Source organism: Pinus tabuliformis, chromosome 5_1, assembly GCF_031772625.1.
Source record: "Pinus tabuliformis cultivar Carrire ecotype Pingquan chromosome 5_1, CPIR1, whole genome shotgun sequence".
NCBI classification, from domain to species: Eukaryota; Viridiplantae; Streptophyta; class Pinopsida; order Pinales; family Pinaceae; genus Pinus; species Pinus tabuliformis.
In genome coordinates this window covers 571,955,582-571,981,043 of record NC_142305.1, presented here as the reverse complement: position 1 = coordinate 571,981,043, position 25,462 = coordinate 571,955,582, and positions in this window count along the sequence as shown.

Genomic DNA, 25,462 nt, shown 5'->3' with positions numbered 1-25,462 from the left:
TAAAATATTAAATAAAATATCACAAATTAGAATTAAAATATTAAACAAAATATGTAAAATTAAAATTAACTCGTTAAAATATTTTTTTTTAGTAAGAAAAAAAAGTTGCATTATATTCATATAAGATGAGAATATACATCATGTGGCAAATAGTATATGGAAGACCATATATCATGAAGAAACTGATGATAAGACTTATATATCCCTGTAGTATGACAATGAGATAATAAGCCCCCAATAGGACAAAATAAGACCAAGTACTGTCTCAATACATTACAAAAATTTGAAGATGTCTGCATAAAAACATCAGATACAGAGAAGATGATAGTAAAAGGATGGAAAACTTAAGGAAAATATATTTACAGGATCATCTACCTACCAAATATAGAGGTTCATATTAATAGAGCCAAAAAGGTGCATTCAAAACGTACCAGAATTGTGAGAAGAAATCTGTAAGCTATGTACCAGGGAGACAAAACTCTACGATTTCTTGCTGAATTTCTCCCACAGTGATAAATACCTGCCAGGATTGATTTGTAGTGGAGAGACCTGCTTTTGATAGAGCATCAGCTTCCAAGTTGTAAGACCTTCCAATATGTTGAATGGAGCAATCATGGTGAGCATGCCAAATAGATGAAATTCTATCCAACCATCCCAAGAGATTGATGTTCTGAATGTGATGAACAGATTTCACATGATCAATAATCAGTTTGGAATCACCAAAAATATGCAGTCCAGGAATACCAAGGAAGTCACAAAAGTAAAGGAGGCCAGCTAATGCCATAACTTCAGCTTTGTTGTTCGATCCCTTGCCACCATTCCAAAAGATTTTGATAGACTGATCCACACATGGAATGATGAAAACTCCACAGGCACAAAAACTGTTCGAGGCAGCCCCATCAAAGTATGCACGGGGAAGAACGGCCAGGTCTAATGAGCGAGCAAGATGTTCCTTTGAAGGATGGAGGATCTGTGGATTCTTACAAGAAGGAAGTAGAGTTATTACAGAGTCTATAATAAGAGTGATAATCACCTTCCTATCTTGAAACAGGGCCTGATTTCTGCATTTCCAAATGTACCAAATTGTGATCAGGGGAATAGGCCTCCCTCCCTGTCTCATTTTGCTCCACCACTGAAATGCCTCTCTTATAGATGAGAATGTTATCCTATTCAAACCAAAAAGATCAGCCACTATTTTCCATATCTCAATAGCAATTGGACAGGCCAAAAATAAATGATAGTTTGTTTCCTCATTAGCTTTGCATAATGGACAAATAGCTGGCCCTTGCCAATTTCTTTTTTGCAAATTGTCCCACGTTAAATTCTTATTATTAAAGACCAACCAAGAAAATATAATCACTTTTGTAGGGCAACGAGCTTTCCAGAAAACAGAAGGGAAAATATTGTCTAGTTGAAAAGAGGACTCCATCTGTAGCATGAGATATGCATCTTTGACACAAACAGCTGATCTCCCTTTTGGACCATTCCATAAAAGACTATCATCCTCCACTGATTTGAAGAAACCCCTATGATGCATATATGATATTATCTTGTTCCATTGAGAAGACAGAGTACCATAAAGACCAATCAATTCTGCCGATTTCCAAATGGGAATAGAGCCCACCCATTTTTCAATAACCTGATCCCAATAAAAAATACCCTTATTCTGAAGATGATGAAGCAGTTACTGTGGAAAGTCGAAATCCGGACGCTCACCCACCAATGGATCTACACCAATTAAGATCTTCCTGCCTGAGTGAAGATTCCATGCCAAATTCTTAAGAAAAAAGCCTTCTATCTTATGAAGACTACGCCAGATGGCAGAGCCTTTAGGGGGACCAAAAGAACCCAGTCTATACCAAATAAGAATATCTCTGTTATGCAGATACTTGGCCTTGATAATGTTACTCCAAGTGCAGGATCTGAAAATAGCTTTCCATAGTGATTTGCAAAGAAGAGCAGAATTGAATAGACTAATATTCATAATGCCCCACCCCCCAAGGGCCTTTGGCCGAGCAAGGTTTATAATCTTAGACAAATGAAATTTTCTTTGTTGTCTGTTAGCACCCCAAATGAAATTGGCCATACTCCGATTCAGTCTCTGGATGATTTTAGCAGGGATATAAAAAAGATGCGCCCAATAAACTAATAACTGAACCAGGACCGATTGAGATAAAATGTATCTGCCTGCCAGAGAGAGGCATTTGTATTCCCAACCCTCAATACGCTTGATGAATCTTTCATGCATCCAAGTCCAATCTGTTGGGGAGTAGCCGACAGGCTTGAGATGAAAGCCAAGGTATTTCAACCCCACATGTAGGGGAGATACCTGAATATGAAAAAGATTGAAGAGATACATAGCCATCTCAGAGTTTATATCCTTCATGTAAAAAGATGACTTATCCTCATTGATACAAAGACCTGTAGCTTTCTGAAATTTCATCATGATAGTGTGCAGACAGTCCCAAGAAACTCTGCATAACATGGCCGCCAATAAGATGTCATCTACAAATAAATTATGTGAGAAAGAGAAGTTCCTGCAGATTACCATCGGCTTATAAACCTTGTCACTGATTGCCCTCCTAATATGAAGACTGAGTGAATCCATAACTAAAATAAAAAGAAGTGGGGACAATGAACATCCCTGCCGAAGACCCCTGGCTGCCTGAAAAAAAGATGTAGGGATACCATTCACCAGAACAGCAAATTTGACATCAATAACACAAGCCATGATCCAATTCAAACAGTTAATATTAATGCCAATTTTGATGAGAAGGCATCTGAGGAAGCCCCAATCTATACAATCGTAAGCTTTCTTGAGATCAATTTTTAAAAAGGCAGCCTCCATTTTCCGCATGTGCATAGAGTGTAGACCCTCCTGAGTGATGGCAATAGCCTCAATAATGTTCCTATCCTTCAGAAAGCCATGTTGGTCAGGAGAAATGTGCACAGAGAGCATTTCCCTCATCCGAACTGCAATGATTTTAGAAATTATCTTGTATATGGTATTACAAAGTGAGATGGGCCTGTAATCCCTGAAAGAGAGTGTTGGCTTCTTTTTAGGAATTAAGGCGATATATGTAGATGTAATCGAATGAGGAATAGAGCCCATAGTCCTGGATTCCTCCACCATATTTAATAGATCTGATTTCATAATATCGAAGAAGTGGATGAAAAAATCAATGGTCCAACCGTCAGGACCCGGGCTTTTATCTTTTTGGAAAGATTTCATAATAAACAAGAGTTCCTCCTCAGTGACCAGGGCAAAGAGAAGATCATTCTGCTCCATATTAAACATAGTGGGATATGGGTCAATGCCCCATAATATATCTGGAAATTCACATCCCCCATTACTACTATAAGCCCTTTGAAAATATTTAACAGCTTCTTTAGATATGTCTTCCTGAGAGAAAACTAAGTCACCCTTCTCATTTTGAATCTCCCATATGGAATTGATATCTCTCCTTTTGTTCGCATGTCTATGAAAAAATTTAGTATTTCTATCCCCTTCAGCAAGCCAAATGGCACGGCTCTTGAGCCGCCAAGTAGCCTCTTCAATAGCCAACAGGTGTTGCTTTTTTTTTTCAAGGTCCCTAATCTTAGCCCGCAAGTCAGTAGAAAATTTAAGTGAAATAAGCTGATCAGAAAGAACTCCCAATTCCTCGTTAATCTTCTTGAGTTCTTTCCTATTGGATATCACCCTATTCCATTGCCAATGTTTGACACAAGATCTTAGGCCTTTCAAATGGTCGATAAATGATTTTGTCTTCCTGAAAGAATCAGCAAATGAGTGAGATGTCCAAAAATCTTTAACGATCAAATTAAATTGCTCATCCTCCAACCATACCCTATTAAATTTAAATGGATATCCCCGTCTATAACCCCCCATATTCCATTTAATTGATATAGGGCGATGATCAGATATGAAACTGGGGATGTTTGAAACATGAGGAAATCCCAAACATCCAATCAAACTTTCGTGTATGATAAAACGATCTAATCTCTTAGCTAGAAATGCCTCATTTAATCTCCCATTGTCCCATGTAGGCCCATTTTTGTGAGGAAGAACATCCACAAAATTATGAGTCAAAATGGCATCTCTAAGCCGGAAACCCACATGATCCTTCTTCCTGCCGTTCCCCCAAACCTCATCTGAGCTCAATGTACAATTGAAATCTCCCCCAATGATCAGAGAATCGATATCAAAAAACTTAGAAGAAATGAATTGGTCCCAAAATGGTAACCGATCTTTATACGGAGCATATATATTGAGGATATGAAAAGGACCATTGAATCCTCTGATTTTTGCCAGGAGAAGAATACCTGCAAAGCAGCTGAAGGCCAATGCTGTGATCCAAAGTGGATCCCATAAAATAGCCAACCCACCAGAGAGACCAGATGAATCTGTAGCAACGATATGCCAGGAGGGAAACATTCGTCGAAAATATGATATTGAATCCTGACCACCATGCATGGTTTCCTGAATAAGGATGATCTTGGAGTTTGTTGATGTGAAAAGATCTTTAAGTGCTAAATATTTTGAACCTGCACCAAGGCCCCTTATGTTCATAGAAATTATACTCGTCATTTGGAACATTCACCAGGCTTACTTGCTCTAAGCGGCCCGTTACCAGCAAGGTCAACAATGGGGATATCAACCAAAAAATTCCCGAATATGCATATCAATTCTACTCTTTCTACCCCTGAAGTGCCTGCTGCCCCTATTCTGAGTCCTCCTAACAGTGATATTTGCAGCCGAATTTGGACTAATGTGTGGTGAAGATGGATGTTGTGGTTTAGAGATTGACAAGGGCCGAAGGTTAAGAGAATCTTGTTTCAACAGGAGATCCAAATCCTCATCAAATGAATTATGCGGAGAGGAATCGGGGGAATTATGAGGGGTGATGGATAATGCCAGAGCCTTGCCATTGTCAACAGCCCTCGAAAAAGGTACATTCGAGGATGATGGAAAGGGGTTAGGAGAGGTCTGCTTATACGGCACACCAGAGTGATGTTCGGGTGACTATGGAGAGGAAGAAATATAAGTGATATTGGGAGTCGGGGCTAGCACCGCAGAAGGATGTGGCACAGAGGGAGGAGTGGGAAATCGCACAATCAGGTTCAGGTTCAGGAGGGGAGGGAACCACCAAGAAATTAGCTCTCCTATCAGATGGGAAGACATATAATGAGTTAGGGAATAAATTATTATGAGGAGAGGAATGAATGATCTCCACAGACGAATTGAGATCCTGTTTAATGTTTTCCAAAGACTTAGACTTTCTGATAGGACCACAAGATGATTTCCACAGAGATATATCACGAGAAGTCGAAGGATGTATCAGATTCGCGTGGGGAGTTGTCAGTGTCCAAGTCACCATCGAGCACAGAATTATTAAGACCAAATTTGGACCCAGAGGATAGTCTGTTATGCTCCTTACCTTTTTTCCTGCCAACCTGACAGCGTGGACAAGAAACCTTTAGATGTCCAATTTTGTGGAAAATGGCACATCTGAAAGGAACCCCAGTAGTCAAGGCATTGATGAATGGCAAGACTATCCCAGAATAATTCGATATAATCGGGAAAGCCCCCTATATTCAATATCAATTAATATCCAGTTCATGTGTTTATCTTTAGTGCCAAGACATTTTGGATATACATAGATAGATTTACCTATGGCGTTTCCGATCATAGCAAGAGTTTCTTTGGACCATCTCCCGGATTTCCGCAAATAATTTTAGTGATCTGGTTTCCTCTCTAGCATTTTATTATTTCCTTCATCCCCGGCCTCCCACTCCATTGTTTGCACAGGGACGGATGGGAAACCGTCGCCGATTCAGTGGGTTGAGATTGAAAGAGACGACTGAGCTCTCTGATTCTCTCCATCCTCCCGGAAGAAAGAGGAATGATTCAGATCGCCTGCCCCTGTGACAGTAGCGCCTGTGTGCAAGAAGAACGGAGAGACACACCTTTGTCATAGAGGTGTTTTAAATTAATCAACATCTTTCCTTCGTGGTAACTCTAGGCCTTAGGCGTTGTGCTATACCACCTCTCACATAATCCTTCGACTTTGAAGAAAACCTTTTAGTTTTACGCTTGCTCTGATCATTCAATTATTTCAACATCCCCACAATCACACTGTTTGTCACTACATTCTCAAGAATTCAGTGATGTTTTCGATGGCACAAGCACATCTCCATGAAAGTTTTCAGTAAGAAAAATGTTGGGATCTGACTTCATTTGACAATCTGAACCCAATTCACTCTTTGAGCGTGCTAAATTTGGTAATGATTTTTTCCTTTGTCATCTCCGTGGAACTATTGGATTTTGTAGTTGTAATGGAAGCAGAAGTAAATGAAAGAAATCTTCTTGTGTCATTAGTGTTAAAATAATTAATTAATTTTTGTATGGGGAATAATTTAAAATTAGAGAATCAATTAGTTGAACGTTGAATTATAATCTAATTAGTTAAGTTACAGTGGAATTTAATATGTAATTGCATGAATTATTTTCTTTCATTATCATTTCTGAAGTAAATGTCAGAAATCTTCTTGCACCAATGGGTAAAACATCATCTTTATCCTTTGAAAAGCAGTTATCAAAGACAGCTCCTGCACTCTCTGCTTTTGCCGAAGACTTCTGAGAAAGGATCAGATAGTGTGCAACTGACCTGTAACCCAAACTCTTTGCATTTCTATATAGAGTACCAGTAGGAGCCCATCCTTTCTTTAGTCTACAGAAGCTGCAGTTGCAAATATCCCAACAAACCCATTCAGATTTTTTTAAACCTCCAGAATGTTTTCTCCATATCTCATATATAAGCAATCCCCACAAAACTGGCCTTGACGTAAGCTGCATTTGCTGCAATGTGTCCGTAGCCCAAGTGTCTTCTGTCTGCAATGATGACATGTCTTTCCCCGAACAGAGTCATAAATCCTGTTTCCATCAGGCCCATACCCATCTTGGAAAAGAACCAATTCAGTCTGGCATGACCCTAAAAGTTTCTTTGGGTTTTTTTTAGTTTTGTTCGGTGAAACTCATAAGACTGTGGTTCAAATCTTATTGAGTATATCTCCGCTCAAAAAGTAGAAGAATAGATTCTCTTTTTCGGTGAATCTCGCTCTTGCTAAATCATAAGACTCAGTGTATCTGCCTTGCAGATTGCTAAATATATTCTTGGTGTTATAAGACAGCCACAAAAATTAAACCTAGTTCACCCCTATATTAGTCCAAACAGTTATCAATTCACCTAAAAAAAACTCAAATTTGTTTCCCTGTTGAAGCGAATCGAAATTCTCTTTAAACGTTGGCCGAATTTCCACATATGAAACAAGGGTAACATTTTGCAGCCCTTAGGAATGCCTAGAAGGTGCAGTGTCACGCCCCTACACCTGCGGTGATCTTCCAACCGCTTGTAGCGAGTTGCGGCACCACCGAGTGCTTTCTTTTTAACAATACTAACACCCGTGGACTACGCCTACTTCAACATGAACATACTTAGCTTATGTTTTTGCAACTGAATAAAGCATTATCCTTTATACTTTAGTGAAGACCATTCTCAATTATTAACCATGAACAATAAACCGAGAACATCAACAATAAGCAAGTACAAAGGGAGGGGTAACTCCCAGAAAGTCTGCCCAACAATATATTATAATAGCTTCTTCAATATTACAACACAAGTAATGCTTGGCAAACTCCAAGCCAATACTTAGAATAATTTTACAACAAGGCATAGAACAGACTTTTACATCATTTTATGCACCTTTGCATAAGAAGGAGTGCTCACCCGGGTCACTCGTCCTTCCTACCGAATTCTGCATAAAATTGCACTTGCAACTTGAACCTTCCCACCTCAAACCTCAAGGTACTTCCACCTCGCACTTAGGCTGGCCTACGCATGAGGTATGCGTATCCTCCTTTTACCTCTGTGCGTATGAGATGAACGAAGATGAGTTGATTCGAATGAGGAGCAGCCTTCCCATATATATACGCTTCACATCATGCATATTCACTTTAGGCCGACCACTTAACTTATATCATGAAGCCCCCACATTATATTTTATGATGTCGGCTTGGTTATAAATTTGAGTAACTCTCTACAATTTAAATGTCTTATGAATTTATCCACATTTTAAGTGTTTTGTGGGTTTTCACTATGTTGAATTCATATATATATATTCAAAAACCTAATTTAAACAACAAAAATCAGATTTAACCAAAAAATTAGTAACTAACTTTTAAAAAATAAAACAATTTAACCATTTCTAAAAAATTTAAAATAAAAATTGTTATAACTGTAGGGGCATGATATTAAGCATTCAGTTTTGCAATACCATGGTATTAAGCATTCAATTTTGTTTTGAGTGGTCTTTGATCAAAAAATTATGTGGTTTATGTATAGTTTAATATTGGGAATTCAATTTTTATTAGTTTTTATTATTATTTAAAGTTATTTATTTGTAAAGTAAATGGTTGAGACTTTATTATAGGCTATTTAGAGTTACTAATTTTTTGTTTTATTTCTTTTTTATTTATTTATTTTTTTTAGTTTTTTTATTTATTTACATTTTCATGAATTATAATTTTTTTTCTATATTTCAATTTTAAATGACTTATTATTATAATAAAAAACATATTTTAATAAATTTAATTATAAAAAACTTAATATATTAATAAAAAATAAAACACATAAATATATATAAAAAAACATATATTAAAATGTATATATGTTAATATAAATAATATTACTTAATCATATTTCTTATTTTTCAGTAATAGCAATTGCTGTTGTCTATAATGCGATTTTTTGGAAGCTTTTCCGGTGGGTTTTTCCGGTCAAAATTCGGCAGCAATTTATTGGAATCGTAAGTTTGATAGCTAGTTTCTGCACAATCAAAGCGTCTCAGGGATTTTTAGGGTGCTGAATCCAAATATGCAGTTAAAAAACCATTTTAAATAATACAAATCAAGATTTAATCTCAATTTTCTCCGCTGAATTCTGTCACCAAAAATTCCAAAAAATCACATTATAGACAACTCCCACTTACAATATTGTGATAAAATTTTTATATTTATTATTTTTAAATTGAATTAAGTAACAAATACTGGAACTCTGATTAAAAAGCAAATTGACGGTCATAACAGGCAACTTCCAACCATGTGTGGACACGGGACAAATAGAACGGAAGGAATCTTGGAAGTATTATAATGTCTCCCTCCGCGGGAAGTTTGAGGCAAGTCATACACGCTTCTATTTTTCCGATTTATTACGTTACTGGCTCATCCATCCTTGATTGCGCAATAATATATGGGTTTCGCTCCCAGTGGGGGGCATGACAGAGAGACACCACGATCACCATCGTATATTATAACTTATAAGTTAGCAGGAAAGAATTCTGGACGGAATTTTAAAAGCACACAGGAATTTTAACAATTTGCACTCTTAATTATTTGGATGGAAATCTTTATTTTAGACCGTATTTAATAAATTATTATTTAATTATTACATTATTATTGTAAGTATTGAGGATGGTTATTAAAATTAAATTTTAGTCTATTGGACTTTAAAAAACAAATTATTTAGTTTGATTTAAGTTTTTATTTCTATGTTCAAAAAGCTTGGAGAGAAGTCTTTCGAGCTCACTATAATTTTGACATTGTAAAAGGCTAGGAAAATTAGTATTGCAACAAAGATTATGAAATTGAGATCTAATGTGGTTGTACGCGGGGCACTCTAAAAGGAGAATAGAGATTTAAGCTTTTTAAAATATGTTAAAATATCTATAATAATATACATGAATCAATAGTTGAATTTTATATCTAAATTAATTATATTTTTTAATTAATTTATCTTAAATTATTTAATTAAAAAATGGCATATCAAAACATGTTTAACTTATATATTAATGAATTTTATTATAATAATAATAATTGAATCTAGCTAATGTGAGATGTATCTGAAAATAAGTGTTGATATTTAGTATTGATGGATGTCTATCAAAATTTACCAGCCATTTTATTTATATAACTGTGTTAATTATTACTATTCTGAATGTACACATGTACTAAAATATAACACATCTTTATAAGTTCATAGTCTACTTTAATTATTATGATTTTGTATTTTAATTTATTTTTAATCATTAATGTTGGGATAATAGTTATTTTATTTTATTTTAATTGTTAATGTATAGACCTTATGTAAGATTGAAATAGGGAAATATTTTTTTTTAATTTAATTGGAAATGGAAAATAAATTTAAAATTTGTAAAATAAAATTATTTTGAAATTAATAAGTAAACAAAATTTTGTAGCAATGTAAGAGTTAACCAATTAAATTTTATAATATAGAAAGAGAAATTATTTGAAATAAATAATTTTAAAAAATTTATAATATAGAAAGAGAAATTGTTTGAAATAAATAATTTTAAGAAATTTAAGATATATATGTATAATAAAATGGTATGAGATAAATAATATTAAGGGAAAATTATAAATTAATTTATAAGATTAATCAAACTTCATATAAATATAGAATGGTTTGAGATAAATAATATCAAGGAAAAATTGTTTTAAATAGTTATATATAATTAAATGGAAGGAAAATTTATAGATAAATATAATATAAATAATACTTTGCTTTGATAACTATTAATGATATTTAATTTTAATGAAGTAAAAATATAAATAAATTTTAATATAAAAAAAGTGTAAAGGAAAATGACGTAATTCTTAAACATTACCAAGTAAACTTTTAAAATATGAAATGTTTATAATTGTCAAAAACATAATGATATGTATTAAAATATGAAATGTTTATAAAGATAAAAAACATAATATTACAAAACAAAACATTAAAATATGAAAAAAAAAATTACAATTATAAATATGGATAAAATATAGTCGTTAGAATGGTTGAGTATTATGAATTACCAACCAGAGTTCATATAATCATATGTTTTCAAAAACAAAACGTATTATATAATTATATAATGCATTTATTTGAAAATTCTATAAAGCAATTACCAATTTTGATATAATTGACACTATGTGTATATTCTTTTGTGATTTAGATATAACTAAGTTAACTCAAATAGTTAAAAAGGAAGTTTGATACATTTCTAAATGAATGAAATTAAAAGATTATAGAAAAGATAAAATGAGAAACATTAGTAAAGAATTAGATGTAGTAAAAGAGGAAACGTAAATTAATAATGGGATATAGTTAAATTATTTAAATTTATGTATATATAAAAGTGTTGTTGTATTATATTAGTACGGTTATATAAATTAAATGGATGATAAATATTGTTAAATATCAAAATATTTATTTCACATTTCTAAAAAAAAAAGAGTATAAGTTTATTTAAAATTATTGGTATTATTATTAATAATAAAAATAATCAATATATAAATTAAATATATGCACATTTAAAAAAATTAAAACATATAACAATTATAAGATTAATTGTAAATTTATCATGAGATTTTTAATCTATAAAAAAGTTTCATTACAATATTATAGACCAATATTTTTGTTTATCAATATCACATACCCAAAAACTTATAACTCATTTCATATGACACTTGCTCATATAAAAAAAAAAAATTAATTAATGAATTTAATTAAAAATGTAAAAATGACATAACGAAGATAAATCTCAATCTTTAATTTATGTAAACTACTAAAAATATATAGAAAATTTTATGAAGATTAAATCCCTACCATCTATCTAATAATTATTGATAATTAAATTAAATTATAAAAACTTTATTCAAAATAAAAATTCCTTTCACTTTAAAATACAATAATTACAATTAATAAAATTATATATAATAAAAGATACCATTAATAAAATTACGTAAATTATATATAATAAAAGAAACACGTAAATATATTACTTTGAGTACATTTTTAAGTAAAGGGATATGTTTGTTGCTTTGGAATATGTTTGTAATTGGTTGCATGGATGGTGGGAACCTTGTAGGTTGAACAAAGAGAGTTCGAAGGTATACATGCAAGGAAACAATGCAAAGAGAAAAAAATTACCAACATGACATATATACACGAAGTATTAGGTATATAGATGGGGGACATTTGTTGCACATGGAAGGATGGGGACATTCGTTACACATGGAAAAGCATTGGGTAAGTTATAATATTAAATAAAACTATATAAAATTAAAAAATTAATGAAAAAATGTAATAATAGTGAGAATATATAATTTAGATAGGAAAGTAAAATGGGTTAATTTAGATAGGTAGGTAAAATGGGATAAGTGTAGTTATAAACAGAAATGAAATTATTTTTTTGGATAATAATTTTTTTTTACGAACATGGTTCAAGGTTTGAAGGCAATGTGTTGTAGATGCAAAATATTAAGGAATATCAAATTGTATAAAATTGTGATGAAAATTGTATTAGACAATATGAAATGTATGATGGAAGTAATGATTATTATAGTTTTTTAGTTCAGAAGTAATGTGGTTATGACAGGTCCATTGAAGACGCACTAACAAATATTAGAATGGACTTGTTACAGGAGGAACCATGGAAAAACTTTGGAATGGAGCATGGCTTCTTCTTGCTTCCTTCATAATACATGGGGATTTTCGTTTAATCTTTTGTACCTTTCGAAGATGAATGCCAAGGAGATGAGAATATCCATTGATGAGGGGACTTTAGATATTGTAGTGAAAGTTAAATCTTGTCATTTAACTATACCAATGTCTATTGTAACTTTTGGCAATGGCATTGCTTGAGATTTATGCATATTTAATGTCCATGCCATTTTATGCATGATTTGAATACAACTTCTCATTTGTATAGGTAGAATTGGAATTGGAATCTCAAGAGAGCCCTTGTATTTATAAATATCACAACCACAAATGTTGATAGTGTTGAGAATGCAACAAGATGATGGAGCTTAGTGGAAAGAAGTCGCCTTCACTAAGTGGGCCCGCAGGCTATTTTTGGCGCAAAGTCTATTTTTAGACTATGTCTATTTTTAGACATATGGATCATGGTCTATGAGTTGCAGGATGCTATTTGTGGATGATTGGTCATGTTGGTAAAAATAGATGGACTTATGTTTTTAGACATATGGGCGGTTTCTATTTTTAGATTGCCAGGCTAAAAATAGAACAGTCGAATATTATTAGATCATAATAATATTTGGACTATAAACATTATCTTATCCTCTTGGAGCACTTCAGTTTGAGCTACAGATGTGGCACATGCAGCTGTCAGAAGGAAATCCGCTTTTCTTATGAGTCAGTTGAGCTATTGCATGGTGGACTTCAGTTAGAACTCATGTGGTTGAGTTTGGTGGAGTTGATTGAGGAGTTGATGGACTCGTGTTCAGTTTGACTTGGTTGAACTAGTTGTATTTAGTCTAACTGCAGAATACACTAGTGATGAGTGATGTGAATTAATTCACTAATTATCACTAATTATTAACTCATAAAGCAACTAAAGAATACATCAATTAACTCAGTGCATGGACAGTTTAGTGGAGACAGGTGTTATAGGTGGAGATTGCTATCAGTTGTGACTATAGTTGTGCATGAAATTTGCACAATCAATGGATTGAGTATTGCCAGTGAGGATTGCGTGGTTCAGCCAAGGAAAATACGAATTTGGATAAGCCATACTCGTCTATTCTCATGCAGGATTGCGCAGTGGAGGCAGGCAGTGGAGGAGATTTGAACTTGTGATTGATTCAGATCTGAGCTAGTTTTGTGTGTAACAGGTGGAGATAGTACTGAGTACTTGTGAGGAGTATTGTACTATGTATTGTTACATGTTCTCAATCATTATAATATACAGATAGTGTGGGGTTTTCAGTTGTATGCTTTCCCCGAGTTACATACTGTGGTAATGTGCACATGCAATTGATGTTTCATTGTTTTTAATTCTGCAAAATTGATGATCAACGTAGAGGAGGTTATGTATTATGCATGCATTCTGCAATAGTGTATAATTAGGATAATCTCTGTGAATAAGTGTTATATTATTCAAAATTTCTACATGGTATCAGAGCTGTTGATCATCATATCTATTATTCAGAAAGTGTTTACATTTTATTTCTTCAGGCAGAGTCTGTAATCAGGCCAAGTAGCCTCTGGATTCATCCTTCTTTTGGAAGGTGAGATATCCGATAAAAGCCCATACAGTCAATCTCTGTACGAGAAATACTTTGTTCTCACGAATTTTAGATCAGAAGCGGTTGAGTTTTGAGCTGGTGGAATTCGAATTTGCAGCATTGTTTTCTTGGTGTCAAAGTTGAAACATCTTTCAACGGATTGCGATTGGAGTATGCTCTTGAGGGCAGCTCGAATTATATTGCATGGAAAGACAGGATGGAGGCGGTGTTAGATGATAATGGGCTGAAGGAGTTCATAGAGGCTGAGGTCCCAAAGCCTACTGATACTGCTCAAGTTGATGCTTGGCAAAAGAAGACAGCAAAGTGTCGAAGGATTCTGTTGGAGGGTGTGAAGGATCACATTGTGTCTAGCCTGCATGGAAAGGCTTCTCCATACTTGATGTGGAAAGCGTTGATAGATTTATTCCAAAGCAAGAGCGACCAGAGGAAGTTGGCGCTAAAGGATAAACTCAGAAACATTAAGTGTGAGAAAGGAGACATTATGCCCAAGTATCTCACGAAGTTCACTCAATGCAAGGATGAGCTGGGAAGTGTGGGGGTGACTGTCGATGATGAGGACTTGGTGAGCTTGGCTCTCCGTGGTCTTCCGAAGAGTTGGTATTCCTATCAGGACTCTATCAATGGTCGGGAGAAATTGCCAGGATGGGAGAGACTTTGGTCAGATCTTGTGCAGGAGGAGATCAGGCGGAATACTAGGGACAGATCTTCATCAAAGGCAACTAATGAAGAAAATTGCGCTTTGGCTGCCAAAGCAAAGAAAGGGAAGAACAAGAAAGCTTCTCATTCTGGTGCGAAAGGCAAGAAGCAGGACATGTCCAAGGTGAAGTGCTTTCACTGTCACCAGCATGGACATTATGCCACAAATTGTTCGCAGAAGAAGAAAAATAAGCAAGCTGCTGGATTTGCAGCAGGAGAGGCCTTAGCCTCGCAGTTTGAGCTTGATTTTTCATTGATCGCATGCTTGGTATCAAGTGTGATGGGATCGGTATGGTTCTTGGACAGTGGTGCGTCTTTTCACATGACAAGAGATCAAGATTTGTTTTCTGATCTGGAGGAGAAATATCTTGGAGTGCACATCGAGATGGGCGATGATGGTAGATACAGTGCGATCGGTATCGGTACCATTTCCTTTGAGAGGGAGTCTGAAAAACCATTCATATTGAAGGAAGTGATGCATGTTCCAGGATTGAAGAAGAATCTTATCTCTGTGGCGATGTTAGAAGACAAGGGATATGATGTTGTTTTCAGCGAGGGAAAAGCTTTCCTGCGCAGTAAGACAACTGGAGAAACTCGGAAGATAGGGGTTCGAGTCAGGAACCTTTATCAGTCGCATGTAGATGGTTGTGCAGCAATGGCATGCAAGGCAGAAGGATTGGTGAAACGGGATGATGGCGAGCTGTGGCACAGGAGATTGGGCCACCTTCACCATGGAGCCTTGAAGATACTACAGCAGATCACTACTGGGCTACCTAAAGGCACTCTTGCGCAGTCAGATCAGTGCAAGGGGTGTACTTTGGGAAAGTTTATGAAAGCCACCTTTCACGAGAAGGATAGTTGCGCCACGACGATCCTTGAGAGAATTCACACAGACGTGTGTGGACCTTTCTCAGTAGCTTCGACAGCAAAGCACAGGTACTATGTGATATTTGTTGATGATTTCTCTCGAAAGTGTTGGATCTTCTTCATGCAGAAGAAGAGCGAGACATACTCAAAGTTCTGTTAGTTCAAAGCACTGGTTGAGAAGGAGTCGGGGAAGAAGGTGAAGGCTCTTAGGAGCGAAAATGGTGGTGAATTCATCTCTGGCAAGTTCAAGGACTTTTGCAACGCAGAAGGGATTCGAAGAGAGCTCATAGCTCCCCATAACCCACAGTAGAACGAGGTTGCTGAGCGGAAGAACAGAATGATCATGGGTGCTGCACGGGGGATGTTGCATGATCAGGGCCTACCCCTTCACTTGTGGGCAGAAGTATGCAATACTGCAGTATATGTGCAGAACCGTTGTCCTCACAGGATAGTTGGCATGAGTACACCCGAGGAGGCTTATTCTGGTAAGAGGCCTGATATTTCTCATTTGAGGATTTTTAGTTCTAATGTTTACATGCATGTGACGAAGGATGCCAGAAAAAGCTGGAGCCGACCGCAGAGGTTGGGATATTTGTGGGGTACACTGATATGCCCCGCAACTATCATGTGTATTTTCCAGACAGTCGCAAGACTGTTGTGCGACGGGATATAAAATTTCAGGAGGAGAAATCCATGAAGTGTTCGCTTGAGAGGCAGCCACACTTGCATGCAGAGGAGGAGCTATTAGTTCCTAAGGATGAGCTTCAGGACGTGGATCAGCCACAGGACGAAGTTCATGGAGTGGAAGAGACCACTCATGCAGCGCCAACCATCAGAGGGCGAAAGCGCATTACAGAAGCTGAGCGACTGGCTCAAGATGCAGAGAAGGTTGTAGGACCACCTACAGCTCAACGTAGACAGAGACAGTCACCTGATCGATACACTGGATACATGGCTCTTGTGAGCAAATGTGTCGTGACTGAGCCATCCTCTTTCGAGGAAGATGTGGAGGATCCCGCATGGGTAGATGCCATGGTGGAAGAGTATGATTCGATTGTTAGAAAAAGTGCATGGGAGATTGTCCCAAGACCGGAAGGGAAATCAGTGGTGGGTTCGAGATGGATCTACAAAGTGAAGTAGGCAGCTGACGGGAGTGTGGAGAAGTACAAGGCAAGATTTGTTGCCCGAGGCTTCTCATAGATAGAGGGGATCGATTATGAGGAGATCTTTGCACCTGTTGCAAGGTATTCTTCCATACAGACGATTCTTGCTCTCTCAGCGCAGATGGGGTGGCACATTCATCAGATGGATGTGAAGACTGCATTCCTCAACGGTGTCATTGAGGAGTAGGTGTACATAGAACAGCCCGAAGGTTTCGAGATCTTCAGCAGCGAGTCGCATGTGTGCAGGCTCAAGAGAGCGTTGTATAGGTTGAAACAAGAACCACGTGCTTGGTACACATGGATAGATAGTTATTTCACCGGACTTGGATTCTCCAAGAGTGAGGCGGATCCTAACCTATACCAGATTGTGGTGGAGGGTAAGTTTCTTATCATTGTACTTTATGTAGATGATTTGATTCTAACAGGTGATGAGCTGTTGATACTTTCATGCAAAGATGATCTTGCTAAGGAGTTTGAGATGAAGGACTTGGGCCTCCTTCATTATTTCCTGGGATTGGAAATTTGGCAGCGCAGTGATGGACTATTTGTTTCTCAGGGTAAGTATGCTCGGGAGATACTGGAGAAGTTCAACATGCATGGCTGCAAGCCTATTGATACTCCTCTTCCTAGAGGTTAAAGGAAGGAGGATGCTACTTTGGCGGAGGTAGTGGATGCGACTGTTTATCGACAATTGGTGGGGTCGCTTATGTATCTGGTCAATACACGACCCGATATATGCTATGCTGTTAACCAGCTTTCACAAGCTATGGTTAAGCCAACCAAGCTCTTCTGGAAGGCAGGCAAGCATGTATTGCGTTATCTTAGAGGCACATCGGGATATGGATTGTGGTATAGACAGGAGGATGAGGTGAAGCTATGTGGCTTCACGGATGCAGATTGGGCAGGGAGCCCAACGGACAGAAAGAGCACATCTGGAGGGGTCTTCAGTATCGGGTCGACAACAGTTTCTTGGTACAGCAGGAAGCAGAGATCCGTGGCACTCAGTTCAGCAGAGGCCAAGTATATGGTAGCAAGTTTGGCTGCATGTGAGGCTATATGGATGAGGAAGATCCTGGTCGGGTTGTTCGGTTCATACTTGGAGCCTACTGTGATTTATTGTGATAACCAGAGTTGCATTAAACTCTCGGCTAATCCAGTATTTCATGATAGATCTAAGCACATTGACATCAGGTACCATCATATCAGAGATTGTGTGCAGCAAAGAATCATGTTACTTTCATACATTCCAATGGAGGATCAAGATGCTGATATCTTGACGAAGGCGCTCACCAGGAGCAAATTCGAATACCACCGAGGCAGGATAGGGGTTGCTGATAATCCATATCTTGTTGAGAGGGAGTGTTGAGAATGCAACAATATGATGGAGCTTAGTGGAAAGAAGTCACCTTCACTAAGTGGGCCCACAAGCTATTTTTGGCGCAAAGTCTATTTTTAGACTATGTCTATTTTTAGACATATGGGTCATGGTCTATGAGTTGCAGGATGCTATTTGTGGATGATTGGTCATGTTGGTAAAAATAGATGGACTTCTATTTTTAGACATATGGGCGGTTTCTATTTTTAGACTGCCAGGCTAAAAATAGAACAGTCGAATATTATTAGCTCATAATAATATTTGGACTATAAACATTATCTTATCCTCTTTGAGCACTTCAATTTCAGCTATAGATGTGGCACATGCAGCTGTCAGAAGGAAATACGCTTTTCTTATGAGTCAGTTGAGCTATTGCATGGTGAACTTCAATTAGAACTCATGTGGTTGAGTTTGGTGGAGTCGATTGAGGAGTTGATGGAGTTGTGTTCAGTTTGACTTGGTTGAACTAGTTGTATTTAGTCTAACTGCAAAATACACTAGTGATGAGTGATGTGAATTAATTGTTAAATTAATTCACTAATTATTAACTCATAAATCAACTAAAGAATACATCAGTTAACTCAGTGCATGGACAGTTCAGTGGAGACAGGTGTTAGAGGTGGAGATTGCTATCAGTTGTGACTATAGTTGTGCATGAGATTTGCACAATCAATGGATTGAGTATTACCAATGAGGATTGCATGGTTCAGCCAAGGAAAAGACGAGTTTGGATCAGCCATACTCATCTATTCTCATGCAGGATTGCGCAGTGGAGGCAGTGAAGCAGTGGAGGAGATTTGAACCTGTGATTGATTCAGATCTGAGCTAGTTTTGTGTGTAACAGGTGGAGATAGTACTGAGTACTTGTGAGGAGTATTGTACTATGTATTGTTACATGTTCTCAATCATTATAATATACAGATAGTGTGGGGTTTTCAGCTGTATGCTTTCCCCGGGTTACATACTGTGTTAATGTGCGCATGCAATTGATGTTCCATTGTTTTTAATTCCGCAAAATTGATGATCAACGTAGAGGAGGTTATGTATTATGCATGCATTCCACAATAGTGTATAATCAGGATAATCTCTGTGAATAAGTGCCATATTATTCAAAATTTATACAGATAGTTGTGGAGGTTTATCAATTTCTTTGTAGAATATGGTAAAAATTTGACTAAGCAATCCATTAATACGGCTAGCTTGAACCCATAAGTTAGATTTTAACATCATTTTCTAGATAAGGTATAATAAGAATTTTGGCTACATTTGTTTATCTTCAAATGTATATGGAACATGATTTCTCGTTTCCTTGATATTTAAAAGTGTTATTGAATGTTTAAAAACCTTAGCATTTATTGATTTTGTTAGGTGGTCAATTTGTTGGTTGTAAATAAGTGCATTGAATAATGGAAAGTACACAGATTATCTTGAGAAAGGAATGATTTTATTCTTAACATGAGAATGTTCTAATCCTCCAAAGAGTGTCTTTTATTTCTGATGTTGTGAATGATGTTCCTGAAGGAGACCTGTGCGGGTTCTCTTCTTGTTGATGAAATATAGTTTATAGAGTGGTCAATATCTGAATATTGCAACAAATTGTCGATACGTGGTGATAATAGAGAAGCCCCAAAAAAGGTATTAATGCACAATGAATGTTGAGTGAAGGCACTCGTTAGTGTGGGTCATTTTCTATTTTTCATAAGCAAATCAACTTATATCAACCACATTTAAAATAAGTTGTATTCTACATCCATTTACACCAACCAAGAAAGCTAAACACGTGATGTGATTTTTCACAATTCATATCATGCCCAAACGCAAGAGACACATCTGAAAACCTAAGCCAATAGACTACTAATAGAAAAATTTATAATCCAATTAAATTCTCTCTAACTAGCGGGGAAACAAAATATTTATGGATGACAATATTATTCAAATCCATAAGTAACTAACATGTTTACAGATCAGGAATTGTAATATCCCCAATTTTGATTTTCAGCATTAGAGATGAGTTTTGGGAGAGGACGTAATTCCAGCACCGGGACTTAGGATGAAATGAGAATATTGCAGCTCTAGTAGAAAGTGGGGACCACAAGAAAAAGAAATTTTACCCAAGGAGGGAACTCACACTCTTGAAAGAGAGAGGAAAGAGAAGGGAGTGTGAATTAGGAGAGAGAGAGAGTGGGGACCACAAGGAGAGAAGGAGCCATGAATTATAAATAGAGCAAGAGGCACTCATTTTGGTCATTCATTCATATATTCAGAAGTGTGTCTTTGACATAGAATGCTTGAGCAGAAGCCAAGTCTGCAAGTATTGTTTAGCACACGAGTGTCTCCGAGCAGAGATCTCAACCCTTTCTTTGGTGGACTTCAGGTGTCAGCTCAAGAAGGGAGTTCCATCCTTCTCTGATTGTTCCAACAATGGGAGTGTGAATTTGTGTGGAGGAGACATTAGTAGAAGTGCAGGGACTGTAGAGTGCTTGAAGGAGACACATTTGGGAGTTGGGGAGTGAAGGGAGTTTGGAACTAAAACTTGAGGTGGAGTCCAGGGAAGTGTTTTGGGGCATTTTCCAGCATTTTTTAGGAGCATCAAATGAAAAATTTTCTACAGGTTACATCCTCTGCTTGTGGAGGAGGGCCAAGCATTTGGGGTCAATTTTGGAGTGCCAAAACTGTGGCCAAAACTAGGACAAACCCTTTCTGGGTTTATCTGGGTTTTTGACAAGGACCTCATAAATAATTTGGCAAAAGTTTCTGGGCAAATTTGAGGGGTCAAACAGGGGTCCCAATTCAGCCAGAGTCTAGAGGAGCTTGGGGAAATTTGGGTAAAATTCCGAGGTCAACATTTGGCCAATTCCTTTGCAAGTTTTTGTGGGTTATTGGTGGATAGGCCGGGGTTAATTTCCCAGAAGTTTTTGAGCACTGGAGGAGGCCCTAGAGACTATTATTTGCAGCCAGCAGTGTAGTTTTCACTGGGGCAACGCAGAGTTTGTTGGGGACAACCATATTACATGTTAGAGCAACATATTTCATCACCTAGATATTGTTAGCTTTCCTTGAGCAGGCCCAGGTGCATGCTTTCTGATTTTACCTTTGTACCCAACAATTATATTAATAAAATGGCTCATCACATCACAATTAATTTAGATTTCTGGTTGTTTGATGTGTTGTATATTTTTGTATATGTTTTCACTATGTTTTCTTTGTTTATCATTGTAAATTTCCATTAGGAATATTACAGTGGTATCAGAGCCATAATCATGGCTCAACCTGTGGGAAACCCTTCATTTTATGACAAGACCATAATAAAATAAAAAACTAAGAAATCATGGGATCCAAAGAAAGGTTAGAATCAAAAAACATGGCAGTAACCTTGAATAGGGTGATTATGATGTAACAAATGATGATTGATGTGGGGGAGAAGTTGATTCATTCCGTAATGGGAATTCATACATGATTGCAACTGATGTGGAGTTATTAAGAGCAAACTGGAGGGCATACCAATCATTGGTTCATGGCATTCACATGTCCCTCTCTTTTTGTGAGTTCTATGAACTAAGAGGCATTGACGCAGGAGGTTGAAGAAAATGGGGTGGTAGTCTGTAATTTGACTACTGATTAACTTTGTAACCAATCAGTTGCGTGTTCACGGATCTTGTACGTGGATTTTTCCTCTTGGGGGTCCCGCTTATCTGACCAATCACTGTCGGTCCCTCGTTGACTTTACCTTTTATCAAGCGCTTCAATCCGTGCCATTGATCTCACTTCTCCATATCCAACGGATATCGCGTCATCCACTCGCCAACTAGCCCGGACGATCTCCCCTGTCGATGTGACCTATCCAAACAAACGGCTATCGTGCAATCTTGTGTAGATTCTTGCACGACCGATATCAGGTTGAGAGCGCGCGAGAAAAGTAGTTTTCTAGTGCTACGTGTCACCCACTTAGGCTAATAGCGTGAAATTTAGGAATACTGCTTACAGCTTTTAGGGCGCGCGAGATACTGCTTACCACTTTCTAAATACTACCCACATGCTTAATTCACAATTTTAATAAAGACAAATAAGGGAAGGTTTAGCGCTTAAACTCAATATTAACCCTTAATACTAATCGACTGTGCTTTATAAATAAAATGTTTAAATAGAGAAAAATACCCGATTAGGGTCCAGAACGCCGATACACAGCTACAAATGAATTTCTGCACCAGAATAGTGTGTCACACCACACTTCAATCAATTATTCAACAAAATGGAAATTACAGAGTCTTGGCCCTCTCGGCTCGATTACAACAGTTTGTCTGACCTCTGTTTCAATCTCAAACCCTATCTCTGTCACACCTCTCACTTACTCTATTCTCGATCATCTAACCTCTTTGTCATTACATTCTTTTTTCTTTTAGGAATAAAATCCTATCCTAACCACATTGACAACTCGATCCCTATTTTTATCAGGCTAACAATCAAATCCCTATTTTCAAGATCTGATACACACCTTTATTAACAACTTATCTCTTAGTCTAAAAATAATACAGTGATCTAATTATTACAATAATTAAAGTAAAGATAAATTCGAGAGATCCAACCCTCTCTACTAAAACTGATTTTGACCACTCAAGTCAATGAAATTCATCTCATGTTAGCCACAACATGTGAACAGACAATCACATTGCTGGCTAAGTCCGAATGCTCCTACATCAGACTCCTGGGGAAGAAAATAATTCTTCATCAAACTTTCAGGATTTACTCCATACTTCTATAATTCTGTTGTTGTTATCCAACTGACATCCTCCACTGGCTATCCCTTCCACTTGACTAGATACTGAAAATAAACTTGTCCTCTGGTTCTTTTGGATACTCTTTTCTCCAAAATAGCTTCCACCACTTTCTTGACTGTCTTTGGAATTTCTTCTTCCCAATTTAAAGTTTTAACTTCATCTTCTGTAGGTTCCTTCTGTAGCTTTGTCTCTATCTCTTTGTGTGGATACAAATCTGCAACATTGAAGATAGGTGATATTCCAATTCCTTCTGGCAATTCAATTTCATAAGCATTAGTTGAAAACTTCCTCATAATTCTGCATGGCCCTATCTTTTTCATCTTTAGTTTATTGTAAGTCCCAACAGGAAATCTTTCTTTTCTCAAGTATACCATCACTAGATCTCCCACTTGGAATTTTTTTTCTCTCCTACTCCTATCAGCTCTCTGTTTGTATTTGCCACTGCTTTCCTGCAATCTATCTTTGACATCTTCTTGTAGTCTTTGCATCTGCTCAGCAAACTCTTCAGCTTTTTCACTTCTTGTCTCCTATTTACCCAAATTTCTGAGCTCATACACACATCTTGGATTCATTCCAAAACCAATCTGAAATGGACTCATCCCAATCCTTCGGTTTGGAGTGTCATTATAAGCAAACTTAGCTTGAGCAAGTGCTAAATCCCACTTCTTAGGATTTTGATACACTAAACTTCTCAATATGTTTCCAAAGCTTATGTTTACCACTTTGGTCTATCCATCTGTTTGAGGGTGATATGCTGAACTAAAACTAAGGTTGGCACCTAGTTTCTTCCAAAGAGTTCTCCAAAAATGCCAAACAAACTTTGTATCCCTATCAGACACAATACTTATAGGCAATCCATGTAATCTTACAACTTCTGAAAAAAACAGATTAGCAATATGTGTTGCATCACTAGTCTTTTTACATGCAATGAAATGTGCCATTTTGGAAAATCTATCTACCACAACATAAATGGAATCATTTCCTCTTTGAGTTCTAGGTAACCCCAAAACAAAGTCCATACTAATTGCATCCCATGGTTGGTCTGGTATTGGCAATGGCTGGTACAATCTTGTATTTTGGCTTCTCCCTTTAGCATGCTGACAGATTTTGCACTTCTCAACAAATTTCTTAACATCAGTTTGCATCTTTGGCCAATAGTAAAAAGCATTTACCTGAGCAAAGGTTTTGTCTTGTCCAAAGTGACCAGATAATCCTCCACTGTGTTTCTCCTTGATTATGTTTTCCCTCATAGAACATTTGGGAATGCACAATTTGTTACCTTTAAATAGTAAACCTCCTTGGATAAGATAATCCAACCACTGGCTTCTATTATGAACTGTCAGATTTTGTGCAACTGCATAAATATCTTTAAATTTTGCATCATCTTTATACATATCAACCATTTCTTCAAATCCTACAACACCAACTCTTACTTCTTGTACAATGAAATTTACCCTGCTTAAAGCATCAGCAACTTCATTCAACTTACCACTTGTATGTTTTATCACAAAAGTAAAGCTCTGTAAAAACTCTACCCACTTGGCATGTTTCTGGTTCAATTTTGGCTAGTTGTTTATGAACTGTAATGCATGATTGTCAGAATATAATAAAAACTCTTTTGGTAGCCGTTATAGATCCATTTGGGCACATCAACTCTGACTTACAGATCAGTACTATTAGGGCCCATCAAACCCTAATTCAGTTGTTACATGCCCTAATGAAGTCAACCATCAAGAATTCCTCCTTCCCAAGAGATTCCATGACTGAAATCATCCAAAAACTGCCTCTAAGAAGATCAGTGCACGCAGGCCTTTATCAGGGTGCACTGCAGTGCAGCCCAGTACACTGCTAGGGTGCATTGCAGCGCAATTGAGCCCTCTTTGGCGTGTGCTGGGAAAGTTTGAGCAAAATATGTATTGGGGTTTGGAATATTCTTATCCATAGGATGCCTCTAGAAGTTTCCCAAGGCTATCCACTCCTTTGGGCTCGAAATTGGATGAGGGAGCAACTTAAGGAACATCAATCCATTTATCCATTCCTCCATGGAACTAAATCCTAAGTTTGAAAGGGCATTCATTATCACCATTTATGGCATAAATTCTTTCATTCACCTATAAAAAGACCACTCACCTAAGTGATCAGGGGCTAGAAATCATTGAATTATAGGGAGATGCTATTAGTATGAGACTTGAGATGGTTTCAATGTTATGAGGAGAGGATGGGATTGAACTGGAGGAGTGACACTAAATCAGGCAAATTGGGTTGTAACTCTTCCTTTTTCTAATAAAGTGTTCAAAGCTTTTTCCATATGTTTGTATTGTTCATGGATGCTTTCATATGTGTATTATGCACTTGATTTTTTATGTTTAATCAATAGATCATTATCAAATGCTTTGATCGGTTTTTGTCTTCTGTCTGT